General features: G+C 46.5%; 1 protein-coding gene across 10 annotated transcripts in view; it reads right to left on the bottom strand.

Annotated features, from left to right (window-relative positions):
• Positions 1-21,478, bottom strand: part of AGBL5 (AGBL carboxypeptidase 5) — a 358,598-nt gene that overhangs the window by 334,531 nt on the left and 2,589 nt on the right. For 8 of the 10 annotated variants that reach the window (XR_011203584.1, XR_011203583.1, XM_069233620.1 and 5 more), the window contains exon 2: positions 8,202-8,273. The exons of the other annotated variants lie outside the window; for them this stretch is intronic. The gene's annotated coding sequence lies outside the window, so the exon portion shown is untranslated. The remainder of the gene's footprint in view (positions 1-8,201; positions 8,274-21,478) is intronic. 10 annotated transcript variants of the gene reach the window in all.

The following is a 21,478-nucleotide window of genomic DNA, read 5'->3' on the forward strand; positions in this document are numbered from 1 at the left end:
AACTCGCTGCTCCAACTTGGTTTGGATATCAGCCCAGCATGTCAAGTCTCCCACTGCTCCCTCATCTGTCCACACCCTCCTCAGCTGCACCTCTTCCGCTAGGGTAGACCCCACCATATCTTGGCTATATTTTAAGACTGTCGGGCTCTTTGCTAATAGCAAATGTATTGTGATCTGGAGCTTACTCAGCACGAGGCCAAAAGCTGCACATTTATGCTGCATTATTCTCCTCTTACATTTATGGACTAAACTGAGCGGCACAGTTGTAATGTTGTCGCTAGTCTGATTCGGGTCGCCCTTTTAAGCTGCGTCACTATCTTCGTCCAGTATTGTGTTCGTTTCCTGCATGTCTTGGTCATATGTAGGAACGCGGCGCTATGGTCTACACAACGTGGGCAAGTCGAGGGTCTGGTACATTCTCTACAGTTGGGCTGGCAATAGGTAGACACGTTGTAGATAAAGTGTGTCACTTTAAAGCGTGCATTGCTTGCAATCTCCTGCATGCAGGAAGCCGCCTACTCCTCATCTGTTAGGGGCGTTGGTAAGTCATAATCCCATGCCTGTCCCATGGTGCACAGTGGAATCCGGGATCTTTCATTCTGCATAAAGTTGTGATGCCAGTTTCCCCCCTGCTTCTCCCTTTTGGAGGATTTTCAATGTGGCAGAGGGAGTCGGTAACTCTGCAAACCCGGTCCAGATCTCCCGGATTGTCTGTGCTATTGTGGATAACTGTAGGACTCTCTCACACCCACTCTGAAGGACTTGCATGCCTCGTCAAATGCAGGAAACTGCAGACAAAGATCATTTTTCTGAGGACAACGAAATTGTACTCCACTTAAGGGAGTCAAACGTTTTTCGATGCTGAGTGCCACTAAGGCGGCACTCTTCCCTGGGACTTCTCTACTGATGCCATGACATGGCCCAAGCCCTGTATATTCATTAAGATGTTTTGGCCAGGATAAACTCACACTCATTATCATGTATCAGGCTCCCCCACCCTGGGCATCAACCTAGAGGCCAATATCTTGCAGAGGATTTTTGTGTTTACGTTTAGCGTGGACAACTTTCTATAGGTGGTTAGGTGTGTTGGGTCTTTGTTCGATTTGAACACCATAACAATGGAAGGGAATTCGGCAAGAGGTTGTGCCCCTTCACCTCCTGATACACTTTGAGCAGTTATTCCACTACTGTATCTGCATACGTCTGACAAAATTCTGAAAGGAAACCACCCCCTCCTGAGGTCTAGACCATGTGTAATGCTAGTAGTGCTGGCAAACACCTCCTTGTCTGGTGATTTCAAGGTTCAGTGAATCTATGTATGCCTAGGGCCTAAGAACACCTCGCTCTGCGGGATGCTGACACGACAGGCTGCTCATTAAGGCTGGTTAAATATTCCACCAGGGTGTTATTTATACTCACCTGCTTTATCGCCGTCCTCCCGCCCAACCTCCAACCAGTTCAGGGTCGGCAAGGAGGGTGCTTCTCGTCTCAGTAGTCATGCAAGTGATCTACCTGACACATCCCTTTTGCAGTGTATCGTTTGTCTGTAGTCATGCAGGCTGTACCTGTTCAGTATGTCACAAGTCTTGGTTGTGTCTCGCTGCAGGCCTATCAAGGCTCATGCCTGGCCTGCCATTCCATCCCCCTGTGCTTGAGGGTGCAGCAATTGAGTCTCCTGTCACATCAGTGTGTGTTGTAAATGCACACTGATACCATACGTAATAGACATGCACTCGCCTCTAACAACTACCTTCAGTGCCTCCCCATTCAGTTGCCTGCATCTCCGTGGACCCAAAGTTTGTCAACCTATTCTTCTAGGCAGTCTTTGACAGCCCTTCAAAAGACAGTATCTCACCAAATATCAATTCAGTTCAATCTTCGCATAACATCAGCTAACGCTGCTGTCATGCCTGATTTTGTATGGTTCTTGGGCAGGTGTCTATCCAGGATACCATCCACAATGCAATTAAAATCACCAGCCCATATCAAGGGTAAATCTACACACAGGAGCACAAGTTGGTACAACTTTGCAAATAAATTGTTATTGTCGGTATTAGGGGCATAGGAGTTCAACAGACATCCTTCCATCCCATCTAGTAGACAATAGACTACAATATATCAGCCCACCAGATATGCTGCGGACTGTGTGTTGGAAGCGCGCTCCCGGGACCACCCAAATAGTGGCTCCTCTGGCATACAGTGCGTACTATTGTCCCTGCCATTTCTTCCACATTTTGCATGCCCCTTCGTCTGTTCAGTGTGTTTTTCTGAAACAGACTATATCTAAACCCTGGTGATAGGCCTGTGTTCCAAACAGTTTTGTGTACGCATTTAGGCCACAAGCATTCAATGTGGCTATCTGTAGTGTGTCAGTGTGCATAGTGATCTCCCACCACCCAGAGTCCTTTGCTTCCACCAGGCAATTGGGTCAATCTGTTGTGCGCTTGAAGTATCACAGAGGCTGTGTCCAGGACATTTTCTGATGTGGTAAACAACTTCCCCTCACGCCCCCTGTGTGAACACCTTGCCAAACAACTAACTGGTGCTTTCCCATTGCACTCTCAACACTGGAGTGAATATAGTTGAACCTGTAACGTACGACACTAGGCAACACTAGAGCACCATGTAACACAACTGAACTTAGTGTAACATGTGGAGAGGTCCAGCTTTGCCAGAAGATGCCATGGTCTGTTAAGGGCCTGCTGCTCACTTGGGAACACGTCTCTCAAGGGACCCCGTGCTCTTGTCTCCAGGTCAATATGATCCCCCACCTCAACCTGATCTGCCCCCCCCTCCCCCACCCCACCCCTCTATTCAACCACCCTCCCAAGCGCGTATTGAGGCAATCTTAGACAGGGGTCATGTGGACCTACTGACCACTGCAGAATGTGCAAGGGAAGGCCTAAGTCTTCGGATCGGGTGTTTTCTATTCTAAGGGCGGAGACTGTTGATGGGAAGAAAGCCGCACGAGTGAAAACCAATAGATACTAAAAGTATCAGAGTGCGCAGGTGAATAATGAAAGGGACATTTTAGTGTGAGATGGTGTAAATGATCTAAACATTTTTCAGAATTTCTGGGTAGAAGGAATTCAAGCACGAGGCAGATAGGGCAGAATATCTGGTGGGAGATCCTGCAATAACAACAGTAACTAAAAGCTTAAAGGAAGCAACAGCCATTTGTACTTTTCAAAAAGCTTTCATACAGTGCTCCATGAAAACGATTTACCAGCAATTTAAGTAGAGTAGGTCCTGAATAGAAAACTCGATTAGGAACTCCACTAAAATCCAGGTGTCATAAGGATGAATGGTAAGGGTTCATCACCATTAATGCATAATCAGTGAATATTTAAAAACATCAGGGGCGAAGTAAGTTTCTTTACAGATGACAAAGGAGTGTAAACAGTAAGCAGTGAATAAGTGTCCAAAAAGCTGGACACTAGGATCAACGTAGCCAGTCGAAGTACGTGTGTTACACTATATGAACGGTCAGTAAACCAGGCAAGCATGGTGCTTAGGTCTGAGGCCCAGGTCTTTAAAGATACACAGACCGTGCAGGGACTACATCAAAGCACTTATCAAGAGAGATTCCCAAGTCTAAATCAATGGAGAGGAGAGCAGGAAGGGTGTGAGCAGGGTTGGAGAGAGCACATGGGAGAGTAAGAGGAGTAGTAAAAAGAGTGTGAGGAGTAGCAGAAAGAGCAATAACACAATTAGTAGCAGTTATAGTAGAAGATTTAGTAGTGGGAGTTATACTAGTAGTAGCTGCTGAACTAGTAGTAGTAGTATTGAGCACATTTTAACCAGAGTGTGGTTCCAGAACCACAATTCAAAGTTTGCCAGGGAAGCTCAGGATCCACAGGAATAACTTGACGTAAAACAACGGTAAATGGAGGTAACCATACTCCAGCCGGAGTGGTGGCGGTACGAATCAATGAGAACTGAAAAACGACTCAGCTGTACGGAAAATAAAATAATAAATCATAGGAGAATGGTAAAAACTAACACTGGACAAATGAGTCTATGGTATGTGGTGGGACAAGAATGTCCCTTGCATGGGGAAGAGCTGTGTGCTCAACAGAAAATCCGGGAAGCTGTTTTTGATTTTTCTTCACGCAAATGCATTGTGTGCGCAAAGGCCAATGCCTGTCCCATACCATGAGTGAGATCCTGGACCGGGAGAAGCATGTCAAGCGTGTCCTCTTTTGCCAGTAGACTACCATCCCTGTCATAGGTTTAGCATGGTTGTAGTAGAATATCGTACTTTGAGAATCAGTAATTGCGGACAGACCTTTTTATAAGTGTCAATATACTGGAGGCTTTAAGGCACACTTGTGAAGTTCCATTTCTATGCACTAATCAAGATCCTAGAGCAAAAATCCCAAATGAATGTCATGAGAGTAGGTATGTGGCTTGTTCCTGTAAACAAAATGGAGAAGAGGTTGTCCTCCCAGGCGGTGGAAGTGTATTGTCAGCCTTCTTGAAGATGTCAGGGGGTACTTAGACACTAAACTGAGGAAAAAGGAGAAAAGGCTCCTTCAGAAATTTAATTATGTCCTTTGACTGGGCATGGTTGCCGATTGGTCTTCCTAAGCAATGCATTTAGTAAGCGGTAGGGGTGAAGGGCGGCTGCAAACTCTGATGTTCAGAGTGATAAGAGTCCTTAAGATTCGTTTTTTTGTCTTTTTCCAGACCACTATTCAGTTTAGCTGTTGACAACCAGGTGCAGAAAGATCATAAGTCTTTGCATCTCTGTTGTGGGTACTCCAAGCTGGAGACTACACAGCTCTGAGGATTATCACTCTACACAGAGGATGTGTGTGGATAACAGCCTGGAGATGACACATAAAATTGGTTCCTGGAGTACAGATAGAAAATCAACATCCCTGGTTCGCAGTGGCATAATGCAAAATGATGGCACTCCCTCCCCTGCGGAATGTGGTGAGGGTTCCATATCGCACAGCTATTCATAGACCTTAAACTGAATGCCACTGCTGGGGTCTGCATTACATCCTGCCTGTCCACTCAGAGTATAAAAGTGAGGACCACTGACGCACTTAGTGTTCCAATTCCAAACTATTTGTGAACAAGGAAGGGAGCGTTCCACGGAGCACTAAGAGGACTGCCGTGCAACCAAAGTTGGTGTCCGCCTGACAGCCAGATGTCCAGAGGAGAGGAGGTTCCACCTGGAGTGTTACTTAGGAGGAAGAAGCTGTTCCCCTGTCCTGAAGCGTATAGAAGACAATCTTCCGGCTGACAGAGGGAAGCTGCCTGTCAACCCTGCAGGAGCCTCTAGAAGCCAACCTGTCTGCAGAGAGAGGGAAGGAGTCTGCCTACCGAGCAGGAAGTGCGATTGTCTATAAAGAACCAGAAGCATCTTGACCTCTGCAGCGTGAGGGTCAGTCTTCAAAGAAAGAATGAAGAGAGAGATCTGCCTGCTCTAGGAAATGTGAGCAAAGTCTCACCAGACAAGCAGCTCCAGTCAGAACAAGCAGCATCTTTGAACTGCACCCAAGCAGATACATCTAGGGACTGTGCCAAAGAGGGCTCTGCCGCTTTTGAAAATTAGCTGTGCCTAAGTAGAGTGTGCCACTCCAACTACAAGGCAAACTGTGCCGCTACATCAACAAACTGTGCCATGGCAAGTTCATGACACCTTAAGCAGACTACTTATGGCATTCTGCAGGGGTCTTCATTGAGCCCGACTTTGTTCAATATCTATATCCAACCCTTGGCTCAGGTTGCTTAATCCATAGGGATTACATTAGTATCCTTTGCTGATGACACTCAGCTGGTTCTCTCCTTCATAGACAATCCTAACCGGACTGTTAGCGGTTGCAGATTGGATGAACGCCAACTGTCTTCGCCTGAACGCAAACAAAACTGAAGTTCTTGTACTGGGGAAAGACACCCACACTTGGGACGACCACTGGTGGCCTCCTTCTCTTGGACATTCCCCCCATTCCCAAGGTTTCCATATAAAGATTTAGGAGTTGTCATGGGCAGCTCTATGATTTTTTAGGCTCAGGCCAGAATAGTAACAGGCACATGTTTTGGGCTTCTGAGAAGTCTTGGACCTGTTCTCGTTTTTTTTTTTAATCCTAGTACCAAACAACCGTCATCCAAGCAGCATTATGATCCTGGTTAGGTTACTGCAATGTCCTGTACCTAGGCTCCAACAGGTCAGTTGTCAGAAGACTTCAGCCGGCCCAAAATGTATATAGAATAACACGTGGAGACTACTAAACTAACTGAGCACAGAGACTAGTAATATGCATCTGTTCTTGATACCTGCCCAGACAGAACTCAAACCCAGGAGAAGTAGTATGAGGTGGAGAGGAACACCGGTCAGAAGCTCAGTTGCCTACACCAGTGAAGCATTCATATTTGCTGCAGGTCTTGTGTAGTACTAAGATTTGTGTGTTTATTAAAGTACTTTTCTTTACTAAGGTAAAACACTGGGTTAGACAATATGTTGTCACACTGGTGGGTGACTCACTACTTCAAATAAGGAGCTAGCGGCTGCTCGCCATCGCTACCACCAAGTAGAAGCCCTGACGGGGTTGTACGTAGCCCAGTTTAGAGAACCACAGCACTACAGAGCCAATGTTTCCAGTCCCCACAGCGGAGGCTCATAAGCCCGCTTGCCCTTGTGACCCCAGAAGAGGGCCGACAGTCCAGTTGCAGGCAGTAAAGAGGACACAGTCATCGAGGGGTTGGTTACTATTTAAGGTTAGCATGGAGAGAGAACAAGAACGAGGAATGGCTTTGGTACTGTATGAAACACCATTCAGGTGGGGTTTACTTGCATGGACTGATGTGTCGTACAGGACGGGACAGTGAACAGCATTCATGATCAGCAGGTGAACATCAGTGCCTCTCAGGCTAGACACAGGACAATGTCACAGACCATGAAACAAGTATCACAGATGGGGGCGCGGGCAGGACAATGCATTATGGTTCAAGGCTCATGTGGGTGTCGGGATATCAAGTGTCCGCTAAAGCCCGGGCTTCTGGGCGCCTCCCTTGCTATCCAGTGGCCCCGGCAGCTTGAGGTCAGCCTCGTCTGTCAGCAAGGAGTGCCTCTGCTTTAGAAACAGCGCCCAGTAACAGGATACACGCAGCCACTTGCCATTGAAAGACCTGGAGTTATTCTACCTGAGCCACAGCAAACACTGGCTGACAAGCAGGGCAAAGGTACCTTGACAATACTCGCTGTGTGCGGAGCGCAAAGGCTGGTGTTAGAGCCTGAAACGCAACGTATGTGGCTTTACATACCCCAGTCTGAGACGAATGTAATGCAATGACGTCAGTACAATCCCAAGAGTCATTCCCAAGATTGCAACACAGTGTTGGCATATTAGATCTGATTGCGTCAATTCCAGGCACAAGTGGGGTGCTCTGAACACAAGTTAACCCCCGTCTCTAGACCACTAAACTGCAGCCCCCCCCCCCCCCCGCCAGTCTTTGAATCCGTGTTTAATGCAGGCTTTTGGGGGGCACCGGACTGCTGTCAGCGTGACTTCCTTTATCGAAGATTTCACCCGGCAGTAAAGTAGATTACGTCGATGTGTGTAGCAAGCAAGGGTGCACTTAGTCACACTGAGGTCTGTGTACGTGTCCCTCTCCCAAACATGCGGCAGGACAAGCGACAAGTCTTCCCCCAGTGACCGAGCGGGGCATGAACTACCCCTGGAGAGAGGCAGTCACAGAGCCCGACCTAGTGAGAAGGAACAGCTGGCAGGCGCTGCGTGGACTGACTGCACACCACCCTGGAGAGACTGAAGTCCTAAGTGTGAACTACCGAGGGGGGTGGAAATGTGTCAGGCCCAGGTGAAGGGTAAACACCGACGGACTGCTGCTCCGGGGGGGGGGGGGGGGGGGGGGGGGCAACAAGCTCCATCTCCAACATTTCTATCGCACTTTGTGTGCTTTGACGTCACATCCTGCCATTATCCAATCTGCAGGTACTCCTTTCATCGTCCCCAAAAGGTGGAGCCTCTGCATTGTCAGACTCATGGCTTCCAGGTTAGAAGCATCAGCACGAGGGGGGGGGGGGAAGCGGGGGGAAGGGGGGGGGGAAGCGGGGGGAAGGGGGGGGGGAAGCGGGGGGAGGGGGGGGGGGAAGACCCACTGAGCTTGTACTTTAAAAGCTGACTGTCTGATAACAACAAACCAAACCAGGCACTTTCCGAGGCACTCACCCAAAGATCCAGCTTCACTGCTCTCAACTCTCAGGCTGCCTTCAAGAAGGGGCATCTTAGCACATCGAAGACCTGCAGGCAGAAGGAAAGGCGTTACTGAGGCGCTAGAGGAGACCGATGCAGCCATCAAAAGCCTGCCAGTGCCAAGGCAATCAGAGAAAAGCAGAGTCCAGTCTTACCCCTCCGGCCTGTGCCGTTTAATATGCCAACCCTCTTTAGTCATCCATCGGGGGTGGGGGTTGGGGGGCAGCGCAGAGTCAGACCTCTGATCGGAACCCACGACGGTGGCATCACACAGCTGACGTCAGCAGGTGCTGACAGAGCGGTGCCAGCTGGTGCCCGTGGGCCGGGCACCCCCAAACACCGCAGCTGTGTTGCTTCAGTTGCTGGACGTGCTGAAGCTGTGAACATGCCCCGTGGAGGGTATAAACTGCTGCCCCTGCCTGGGCAGCGGGGCCGGTCTGCATCTCCTGGATGTTGAAAACATCTTCGTTTTCGGTCAATACGCTGACATGACCAAAGAGTTCACTTAAATCAAAGGTTACAAGCTTGTTCTGACCCACGCTTTAAACCGTGAAACAAAGGAAGAAGACCAGAAATAGTAAATTATTTAATGGTGGTGTTTACACAAAGTGTCCTAGAAGGATTAGAGGTCAGCTGTGGGCCCCAAAGGGAGCAGAGAAGCCGGAGGAGGGCCAAGCAAGAGGAAACAGGGGGTAGATACACCGATCTTAGACAACCTGACCAAGGTAGGGAGCCTCCCCGCCCCACCCCTGGGGCCCCTAGCGATGTACTAGCTACCAGGCACTACCAGCACCACCTGCACAGTGCCTGGGGACGCCCATCGTGGCCCCCGTGGGGCTCCTGCTGAAGAAGAGACGGGCGTGGCACAGCCCTCCACAACAGGAGATGTTTCAGGGGGGACTAGCCTGGGCCTTTGTGCGCCATCATGATCTATGCAACCCCAAGGACCCACCGGCGCTAAAGGCCTCTCTGGAACGCTTCAGTGATGATGAAGGTAGCGCAGGATTACACGAGTATTGCTTCCATTTTCTTACGATAATGGCATTACTCCTAGTCCTACTCCCTCGCCTTCCTTTTAACCAATGAGGCCTCCTGCCTCCCCTCTAGACCCTCCCTTCCCCTTTCAAAAACCCCCCCCACCCTTATCCCCTCCTGTACAAAAACCAAGCCCAAGCTGCAACTCGGACAGTCCGTACCGGGAGGGTGGGAGGGAACGGAAAAGGAAGGCGAGGGAGTAGGACTAGGAGTAATGCCATTATCGTAAGAAAATGGAAGCATTACCTCCCGTCCCTCCCTCGCCTTCCTTTTAACTAATGAGACATAGCAAGAAAACACACAGGAGACGGACATCGAGTTGCAAGACCTTTATTTAATATCCTGCACCAAGAACATCCCAAACATTATCTCATAGAGGATAAGACCCGGTGACCTAACACCGACTCCAAACTACCCAAGTCCGACAGCCTATAACGACGCACAAACGTCAAAGGAGAAGCCCAAGTGGCGGCCCTGCAAATTTCCACCACGGAAGTCCCCTGAAGCTCCGCCACCGTAGCCGCCATGCCTCTGGTAGATCTCCCCTGAATCCCTTGAGGAGGAACCACCTCTTTCAAGGAATAGGCCAACAGAATTAAAGATCGAACCCACCGACTCAAGGAAGCCGTGGAAGGTTTTTCACCTTTGCGAGCCGGACCAAAATTAACAAACAGTGAATCCCCTTTACGAAAAGGAGCCACCACCCGCAGATACTCCAACAAAACCCTGCGCACATCCAACGAATGCAAACGGACCTCCTCCCTTGAGGAGGGATTCGGACAAAATGAAGGAAGGATGACCTCCTGCCGGGAATGGAACGAAGAATTGACTTTTGGAATAAAGGAAGGTACCGGAACCAGAACCACCCGATCGTGAAAAATCTTACAAAAAGGAAAGGAACAAGCCAATGCCCCCAATTCCCCCAACCGACGAGCCGAAGTAATGGCTACCAAAAAGAATGTCTTCAAAGATAGATGGCGCAAATCACAGTCCCCCAAAGGTTCAAAAGGGGGCTCCGTCAACACATCCAAAACCAAGGACAGATCCCATGAAGGAAAAGAACGTACCGGGCGAGGAAATAAATTAACAAGCCCTTGAAAAAATCTCGGCATCAAGCGCCCTTCATCCTGAAGATTACGCCATGGTCCTCTGAATGCCTGAATAGCCGCCCACTGCACCCGAAGAGATGCCACTGACAACCCTAAATGAGCACCGTCCTGCAGGAACTGCATCACCTCAAAGATAGAAGCGCAGGTAGGATCTAACTCACGACTTAAGCACCATGACGAAAACACCTTCCACTGTCTACCATAAGAAAGCAAAGTGGAACGTCTCCTCGAAGCCAGCAATGTAGAACTCAAAGCTACCGGCACCCCCAGACCTGTCAATCCCCGTCGTTCAACTTCCAGGCCGTCAAGTGTAACCTTCTCAATGACCCCAATGGGAGGCAGGGAAACTCCAGGGGAGACGGACAAAGAGGCAGAGGCCACATCCTCCCCTCCGCCATCAGCCTCAACAAGGGGAACCAATTCGCCCTCGGCCAAAGTGGCGCAATTAGGACAACCCTGGACCCCAGATCCCTCACACGTAACAGAAACGCCCTGAGTAGTTGAAAAGGAGGGAACGCATACAAAAGGCCCTGCGGCCAAGGACATGACATCCCGTCCACCTCCCATGCTTGGGGACATCGAAACCGGGAGCAGAAGCGATCCACTTTCGCATTCCCTACTGACGCAAACACATCCAGCACTGGAAGACCCCAAAGCCGAACCAGATGCTGAAACAGAGACTTCCGGAGAGAGAAAAGTTGAGAGGAAGGAATCACTCTGCTCAGCAGATCCGCCCGAACATTCACCACCCCCCGAATGTACGTAGCCCTGAGAGAAGGAACCCACTCCTGAGCCCACACAAAAATCTCCCTGACTAGATTGAACAGAGCCCTTGACCTGGTCCCTCCTTGCCGATTGACATAAGCCTTGGCCACTAAGTTGTCTGTGCGAACCAGAACCGCCGAACCCTTCAGGGAATCCTGAAAATGGACCAGAGCCAGGAATACTGCCCGCAATTCGCGCCAATTCGATGACCGACTCGCCTCCCGAGGGGACCAAAACCCCTGAATCTGAGCCGACCCCATCCATGCTCCCCAACCGGAGAGGCTGGCATCCGTCGTCACCACCACGGGTCTCAGAGGCGATAAAGAAACCCCTATCCTCAGGTGGTCTGCATCCAACCACCATTGCAACTCTCTGTGAATCAATCCGGACCCTGGAACCCTGTCCTTCAGAGAACCGGACCCTGGTGTCCACCTTCTCAAGAACCATGTCATCAAGCACAGGAGATGGAAACGTGCCCAAGGAACCAGAAATATCACCGACGCCAAATGACCCTGCAGCCGCAACCATAGAAGAGCTCGGGGAGCAGACCGCAACAATACCTTCTTTACCAAAGCCTGTAGGACACCCAACCGTTTTTCTGACACAGTCACCAACCCAAGAAGAGTCTGAAACCGAGCTCCCAGAAAAACCAGATCCTGGGACGGCACTAAGTCTGACTTCTCCCAATTGATTAAAAACCCGTGGTTTAGCAGGACCCCCAGAACATGGACCACCTGCTTCTGCAAAAGGTCTCGTGATTGGGCATGAATCAAAATGTCGTCTAGATAAGGATGCAGAAATACCCCTTCTGAATGAAGCAAAGCCACTAGAGGAGCCAGCACCTTTGTGAAAATTCGAGGAGAAGATTTTAGACCGAAAGGCAGAACGCAAAACTGATAATGGTCCTGACCCACAGCAAACCTCAGGAACTTTTGAGAGGATCTTGCCACCGGTACGTGTAGGTAAGCGTCCTGCAGATCCAGTGACACCAGAAAGTCCCCGTGTCTGACAAATGGAAAAATAGTCTGAATGGACAGCATGCGGAAATGCACTGTCCTGATCCAGGTATTCACCTCCTTTAGATTGAGCACCGGCCGAAATCCCCCTGAAACTTTCTGCACAAGAAACAAGACCGAATAAGTGCCCTGACCCCGTTCGTCTAGCGGAACGTGGGAAATGGCCCCCTTGACCAGTAAGTCCCGCACTCCGTCCAATAATGCTCTTCTCCGTGACCCCTCTGAAGGCAGAGGTGTGGGACGTACCCCTGAATCTGGAGGAACCACCACAAAATCTATGACATAACCATTGGCCACAATGTCTAGTACCCAATGATCGTTTACACTGTCCTTCCAAGCCGAAAGAAAGTGACTCAGTCTTCCCCCAACCGGCCCTCTGCCAGGCCCACAGTGATTGTCAGGACCCCTTCTTGAAACCACCCCGGGTCGCAGGAGCAGACTTCTTAGTTGAAAAACGCGGCTGAAAACGCCGTTTCCTAAATGAAAAGGATTTAGCATCCCTAGTAGGAGAAGATCTGGAATGTTTCTTCCACCCTTTACCCGAAGAAGAACCCCCTTTATAAGGTAAGGCATGCTTCCGTTCCTTAAAAGCCTTGGAAAGCATGGATGGCAATTGTTCTCCAAACAAGGTACGACCTTCGAACGGCAGTCTCAACAAGGCCGCCTTTTCCCCTGGATCAGCCTTCCAGGAACGCAACCAGAGGGACCTACGAGCCCCAATCAAAGACCCAGATGCCAGAGCCGAAGTACGGACCACATCCGAAGACACATCAGCCAACAATCTGGCCTGCTGCTCCATACCAGCCAGGAGCTCCGAACATTCCGCCCCTTCCTGTACAGCCACCGCCAGATTATCAAAGTCTTGAACCAATGACTGTGACGCATAAGCAGAATAAATCCCTGCCCTCAGCGCCAGATTCTCCGCAGCAAAAGCCCTCTTAAGACCCGAATCCACTTTACGGTCAGTGGCATCCGTAGGCACACAATCCTCCGGATTGACTGCCGTTTTGCCAATCAGAGTAGCCAAAATAGAGTCCAGGCGAACTGAAGGAGGCAAAACCTCCTCACCCTCAAGTAAGTAAAGTTTCTGAAGGAATCGTGGAACCTGAGCCTTATCCACATCCTTCCACTCACGAAACACCATATCCCTCACAGGTCCCTGAAAAGGCATGGCAAACTTTGAAGGTGTCTTATATTGAGGAAATAAATGAGAATCCGAGTTTGCAGGTTGAAACACCGGGAAACCCAAATTGTCCCGAACATGTGCCATCACTTCCCACATATCTTCTCTGGAAACATATTTCCCCCCAGATGACGTTGATGGGGCCTCATCCTCACTCTCCGATGAGGATTTCCTAGCTGCTACCGATGAGCGCGCACATTTAGACTGACCAGTCCTGGCCACGCCTGCTTGTAGTGCCCTGGTCACCGCCACCTCAATCATATCCTGAACCTCCTCTCTGGACATGAGGGGAGTACCCCTGCCAGGTACCTGTGAGTTCTCAGGAGTAGTAATGCTAGCCTCACCCCCCTCCTCCGACGAGGAAGAAGAGACAATCCTACGTCTCTTTGCTGGAACTTTAGGCATGGTAAACAAATAATCACTGACTTGAATCCCAAAAAACTACCCTCTAGATAGGCACCTGGTCCTCCCCCCAATCAGGGCTCCACCAATCCCTAAAGAGGTCACCTATTTCATCAAATACATAAAAACCACGGGCCGAACGCCCGTCCTACCTGAGAGCATCTCAGAATTGAACTCCCTCGGTTCCCCGCGGCTCCGCGGCGCTGAAACCCGGAAATCAACGTCCCAGCCACAGAGGGCCGGCTGACCCCGTCAGCCGGCCTCCAGGACACGCCTCTTGAGCAACCATGCTGCTCGTTCAAGACGCGCCCCAGCCGTAGCACTCCTCGCGGAGCTCCGCGTCCCGAGGAGTGCCTCCATCGACGACCTCCAGGCCCCGCCGTGCAGGTAAGAAAGGGAAAGAAAACCGTCTAGCGTGGGCTAGACAAAAGAACAGGAGGGGATAAGGGTGGGGGGGGGGTTTTGAAAGGGGAAGGGAGGGTCTAGAGGGGAGGCAGGAGGCCTCATTGGTTAAAAGGAAGGCGAGGGAGGGACGGGAGGTAATGAGTAACACCATAACTAGGAGGCCTTGTGGCCCCATAGTGCTGGTGCAAGGACTGTCATGAAGATAGCGGAGAGAAGCGCCCGGTTTAAGTAGTAACCTGTGCTTCGGATGCAGGTGCCCAATCCTGGAGCACACATCTCCCCTTGGACACTCCTACTATTTTAGTCTGTCTCCTCCTCTTAAAGACCTAAGATTTTAGGGGCCACACAACATCTGCCTTTGGAGGGGCACGATGCAAAGCTGTCACAATATGCCCACAAAGAGGCACATCTTTCTAAGCAGACGCCCATTAACCCACTGGAATCACTAGGAGACTTGAATTTAAGGTTAAATCCGTCACCATTCAGAGTCCCTCTGCTTGTAATAACCATCTCCAAACACAGGGAGCTATACACTAGGTCAGATGTAACGCAAACAAGGGTTCTCTCAAACATTTATAAATAATCGAAAGCTGATCAGACCCAAACGGACCGAGCCCATTCACGAGGGATCTCTAACACCAACAGAGTACCGCTCGGTTATGGCAAATTAGCACTTAAAAAAACGTGCCACAAATGCTTAGGAACAACTTAAACATTTGGCTCAAAACTGGATAACAGACTGATTAAATATTTAACTTCAACAAATGTCTATTTTACCACGCTTGGCTTCTAAATCCGTCAAATAAATATTCTGGGAACTCAATGATGCGGAGTCTCCTGGGCTGCACCTTTCACAGATTAGGTGGAAAAATACATTTGCAAATGTACATTTCAAACCAATTCATGCACATAGCTCACTTAAACCTTCCATCTCACCTTTTTCAACCCGCTATAAAAATACACAATTATGAACACAAACTTCTGACCAAAAGGTGAACACCAGTTCTTGCTGTTAATAGTGTATTACTCATGCTTTTGCCAACCCATCCAAAACGGACACTATCTAGTAGTCGTATGCAAATGACACCCTTCCTAAACAAAAAATACAGAGACTAACCTAGAACTGAATAAACTGCCAGCTGGGAGAGTCCATTGCCGACACCACATTTTCAGGTAAAAATACATCTTTGGAAAGGGGTCAGCCTACTACTGCGATTGAATACTGAGGGAATCATGTACCTAAGCAAATGGCAATCTCATTCCTACTATCTAGGAGCTATATTACGGCCGTCCTTCACGTGCTATTATAAAGGGAGAATATCAAAGAAGGTTCTCCAAAGTCAGATCTCACAGCAACCTTAGATATCACGGACAACAGTGCAAATGATGGAAAAAGCTCTGGCTACTGAGAGTTCAAATAAAGCATCAGTGCATTACCTCAAGACTGGAGTTCTGGGTCATGGTGACTTTGTTGGACCACAGAAATGCATTCATTTCAAGGCCATCAATGCAAACTAATATCTATAATGTGTTACAAGAGATGGTTTAGTCAGTTAATGCTTGCCACTGACATCTGTGGCCATCTGCCAGTCACAAGTTTGAATCCTGGCAAAGGTAACTTAGTTGTCATATCCTTTTAAATTTGGCAAATTAGGGACAACATCATTACCTTATGACGTGAACAGGAAAACATTGTCCTTCATCTCAATAAAGCAGTCTATCACCAATAGATTACAGTGCAGAGACTTATGGTGCATGAGGCTAAAAGCAAAATATATTTTTCAGTGAATTTCAGAATCCAAACAGTCTTCAAAAGAGCGTTTCAATGGCCACTAGGACCCCTTAGCCCAAAGGAACAATCCAGCGCTTACTTTAAACTGAACTGCGTAACCTGCTTTCATTCATGTTCTACACTAAAATACAGACAATGCAATCAGCTCTACTTAGCCATGAAGTTGAGGAACACATAAACCTGTATTTTCTCCCTGTATTCCATCAGCTGCTAATTGAGTAGCTATGCTTCCGATCGTCTGCAAACTAGAATGCGACGATGACTGCACTACATCGAGTTGCTCCAATGTCTGAACACAAATGTGAAAATAAGGCTAGAAAAGTATTTTTACCAGAATGAAAAGTCTTGCAAGAGTTCTTGCGTCCCATTTCAAAAAGCTTTAATGAAGTTAACAATAGCTGAGCAGCCTGAGAAGATTTATGACCCCAATAAAGGAGATAAGCAATCCCCTGTGTGTGATGTCCTTAGTGCTGGTAGCAAGGGGCCCTCCCAGAGAGACTCTTGGAGGCTAAGCAAGTTCCACATCATTGCTTCTAGGTTTAGATACATTTTACCAAAAAGGGCATGTTGTGGCTTTCATGAGCAGTGACCTAAACGACCTGGTGGTTACTTTTGTAAAAGAAGCTTATTTTAGGAGCCAGTGATAAACTAGGACAGCACTGGAATAAAGCCAAAACAAATGTCAGCGACATGGGAGGAGGTGGGAGACACGGAATGCTGCAATAAAACGGGCAGCTACCAGCCTAAAACACCCAGAGTGAAAAGGCAGCAACAAAGAAATAAAAAAAAGTCTGTCACATCAGCAGATAAAGAAACCAAAGTGGAATAATACAGTGGTTGGTCACTGCTCTGAAACAGTAAAAGTAGGGAGAACAAGCATTTTCAATGCAACGGGTCTCGCATTTTTTCGAGTTAGATTTATTAGCGTTGTAAAGCAAAACAAAACGCAGCGCAATCGTGCTGCATGGAAAATAAACTGATAAAGTAGTCCGGACTCCAGGCTGAAAACATCGAGCCTCGTATGTTTTTGGTACTTTACCGGTGCTGTGGGCTAAATACAGGAAAAGGCATGACGTATGCATGCCTTTCACAAATGAAAGCAAGCAGATTTTAAAAGGCAAGCCCACGAACCAATGTAAGTGACTGACGTGGTATGGGCGTGGTTTCAAGCTCAAAGAGAGATTACAGAATGGACAGAGCACTTTGTGCTCGCCCATAAAAAGGCAGAACTGATCACTAATGAGCAAGAATTTTTAAAAGAGACCATAACCAACAAATGAAATTGCTTTAAGGCATAAGAAGTATACTAATAGTATACACACGTCGAACACTTACACTCAACCTAAAAAAAAAAATGGTGGTTGTACCCTTGTTAAAGAACAACAAATTTAAACACAGGACGACACTGTCAATTTGGGGCCAATTTTCCCCATCTATTTTTCCAATAATCCACTGCAGCCATACGCTGAGAAAAACAGACTGCTACATAATGAATAGACTGAATTTCATTCCAAAATAGGTATCATATCAGTACTTGCGAGTATGTGAGACAATTGAAGCTAGCTGTGTTTCTCAACCCAATCACGGTATTTGATGCAAGTAACCACTAATTTATCACAAAGTGTCGGTATTCAATGGGAATCTGTGATTCAGTTTTGGTAAGAATATAGTCTCATCTTTCAGCCCACTTTCACAATGTGTCATTACCTTTCTATATATGTAACCAAGGCTGAGTGCTCATCCCTATGCACTACGTAGTTACTATTTAAAATGTATGTAATCCCATGGCTGAACTAGCAGAACCATTCATATAACATTTCCACTTGTATGTGGATGACCCAGATCCTACATTTTGCGAATAGGCAATTGTTAGCCTTGAATACATTTTAAAATGATCTGCACTTACTGCATCAATAGCCTTTGATTATGCCAAGGCTTATATTATACAGGGGTTGGATTCTATCAAGTCTACTTTGCCACTTCTCTACAATATACCTACATAAGCTCGAAGAAAGCCAGAAGTTGTAGTTCCATTGTTGAAATTGAATGCAAGTCTGTGCCGACCCACAAGCTTACATTTAAGGTTTTTATCAACGTCTCTTCAAACTCTTCCAATTCTGGAAAAATACATGAAACTGCCCTATGAAACGGGCAGGAACAAAAATGTTTCCAAGACAGGAAAAAAAAAAAAAAAAAGGAAGGTGGAGGGCAAGTGAATTTGAAAAAGCTCTGCAAATGTTTGGATAAACAGATATGTATGTATATTTCCTCAATTGAAAATGGAAGCTTTTGAGGAGTACACTTTCCCAGTCTATTTCTGTAAACTTCTGTCAATTCCTAAATTTACACCAACACAAAGACATACATGTGGGTGCACTTGTATGCCTCTCATTAACAACTGGGCACCGTATCTTTCCTCATAATGCTGCCAATAATAATTTTACACGGATTCATTAGTATTATTGTTTTTTTAGGTTATCATTTTTTTTGAAGTTTCAATTTTTACTGTAAATTTTACTTTGAAACCAAACATATGTTCGGGGGATTGGAATTCCTCAATGTTGTTGGATAATGGAAAGGTCATAAGCATTAGGTTGCCCCTTTTACTGCACAGTTTTATATGCCAGATTTGTCTCCAGGCTTCACTAAACCACTACCGATGTGTGTACAGGAGGCAATTCTCTCTTCCCTATCATTTAAAAAATGAAGAACAAGCTATTTCATAAAGCATAGGCTTCCAAGACTACACTCAAGTAAACCTCATGTCAAGTTGGGTATCAAAGGTATCAAATCAAACTAGCTTTGATTCCCTAATCTCCATATTGGTTTCTATTAAAGAAGGGATGGTTCTTAACTGGTCTAGTTTCTATTGTGCTGAAAAGCAACAGATCCTCACTTGAGATGGACAAATCCATGGCAGTTTTCAGCAATCCTATAATACAAACTCTCATCTCACATTCTCTAGAAGTGAGTCACAAAACCTCTTATACTACTTCCACATCTTGGGCAAGCATCCAGAAAAAAAAAAAAAAAGCAAAACCATTCTTCTCTTTCTAAAAATTGTGACAAATATGAGAGTGACTAAGCTCCACAGTTGTCACTGTCTGCCTGCGATTATCGGTTTCTGCAGTTGAAAGCTTGAATATAGTACACAAAGAAATACAAGTTTATTTGGCAAGATAAACTAGAAATCCATCTGAAGGTAAACAATGTCTCTCTCATTTGTGTATATTCTTTGCAGAGATTGTTAGTAACCCAAAAGCAATAACTCTACTTCAACTATGTATTGGGTGGGGTTTGTTGGGGCTACAATAACTTGTTTTTCTCATTCAGGCTGGTGCATTGAACAGAGTTCACCTGTGTCGCCCGTGGGTGGGAAAGCAAACCTTGTAGAAACACGTCAAAAGTCACAGTTTACACTATTTGAGGGCATTGTACTTCTTCCAATCTACAAGAAAAATAACTGTTTCAAACAAATAGGTTACAATAACCTGTAGCATCGAACTCCAGTTGCTTATCCTGAGGAAAGAAGAAGTTAATGAGTCATCAAAATCACCAAATACTAATCCACCATAAGTGCTAAAACCTGCTGCCGCCAGTATAAGGCCACAAGACATCTCTTCTTCATCGGATTCCATCAGGAGCAAGGGTGTACTTCCTCTGCTCAAGCAACATCAGGAAATGAAGTTCTTTTTCTACTTCATTCAAATCAAGAGTTGTATTATCTAATCCAGCAGCTGCTGTTCTGCTTTGTTATTTCCATAAGCAATCTCAGGCCTTGTTCAGTCACCAAAGCCTAAACAAACAATGTTCAACCTTCAAAGTCTGTGGAGAGCTCACATCCACATCATGAGAGGAAAGAAACAATGTTGACCATACTGCATTACTATGCAAGAAAATGTATCTGTTTTTAAGGAATTTTTAAATGGGACTGGTTACACTTTTGGGCCTTTATTTTTGCAAATAAGAAGCAATTTGAGAGAGAAATTCTATCATCATTGCAAAATGCATATTTTCCCTGACCTACACATATATAAATATACAGCTCAGCAACATGTAAAAGAAAGCCACGAGTGTGGCTGCTTGAACCACAAGGTTCTTACAGATTATAAAAAGTTCTTAGATCATCCGTTAAATGTAAGGTGTGCATGTTTACCGCCATATTGTCAAGTGGAAAAGGTTAACTAGCATCCATGGTGACACTGCCAAAACCACAGAAGGAACCAAGAGTTCAGGATCAGACTGATCACATCATTAATAATGTGACTGAAAAATAATGTGCCAGGACATTTAAAGAGTTAGTACATTACAATCACCTCTGGTTGACAGAAACAGCATGGTTAACTACTGCAATTATGTGTTGGTGCTGGTGTTATGCAGTTGCCAACAGGAGGTTAATACTGTCTGTGGTAATTACCGTCAGGCCTTAAAAGCCCACTCAGCAGAACACTACAAACCATTCAGCAGCTAAACAACTACTACAAGAAGTAAAAACTACCCACTGGTGCCAAAAATAAAAAAGCCAAAATATGAGGTGCAGACTTTTCAGACTCTGTAGAGGAATGACAATTCGAATTGAAACAGTCAGTTGTAAGGCATATTTTGTTTATAGATAAAAACAGTAGTTCACCTAAAGCTCATTCAAATTATCCTAAACATATGAGAGTATAGCCAATTAAGGTTTATAAGAGATTTCCAGTGATTATCACATGGAAAAAACGGATTATATGTGAACAAATGAGAAAAAGCAAATGCTTAAACTACATATTGTTATCCATATATTAGGTTCAAACACATTACAAAGTAAGACGAAGAGTGGATTGTGTCCCCAGTTATTACGCACAGAAGAAGAAATGAGCATGAAATAAATGAACACTGTGTGTTTATACAATGCACACAATGTCATCTTTATTCATAATCTGGATTTATAAGACCCTAGGGCTTGATTACAGGCATCCAATCATTCAGTTTGTATGTGCCATTTTGTCAGTGACGTTTCAACCTCTTAAAATACTGAGGTCTCAAAGTGTGGGACACCTATCAAAGGAAGAGCGGACACTCGGTCAATTCCATGGGAGAACCTATAATATTAGACCAGTGTATCACCAAGGATGAGTAGTGTAGAAGTAAACCATCCAAAAAGGAAGTTTTGTTACCAATGTATAGATCACTAGTGCTGCCTGCCTCTTGGATACCGCTTTCTAAAAGGGGAAATACGAAACAAAGAGCCCAGAAGCAAAAGGTATCAAAACAGTGTACAGTCTGTATCACACACCAATTTGCGGTGTGTGTGGAGATTTTGGCATGTAATGTATGGAAGAGTGGAGAAAAAGACTCGTGTTTAAGTACCTCAAGTGAATAACTACATTAGAGATAATGTGCACGTTCCAGTCCAGGATATTCTGTAGAAGGGTGAGGATGCGTGTTCTACATCTGCCCACTCAGTAAGAATAGGATGTCGCTGATGGAGTGAGATATTGTCACAGAGAAATAAACTGTCAGGCAGAGCAGATGTATAAGTGGGCTGAACAAATTACATTGCTCTT

Source organism: Pleurodeles waltl, chromosome 5 (assembly GCF_031143425.1).
Source record: "Pleurodeles waltl isolate 20211129_DDA chromosome 5, aPleWal1.hap1.20221129, whole genome shotgun sequence".
Taxonomy (NCBI): Eukaryota; Metazoa; Chordata; class Amphibia; order Caudata; family Salamandridae; genus Pleurodeles; species Pleurodeles waltl.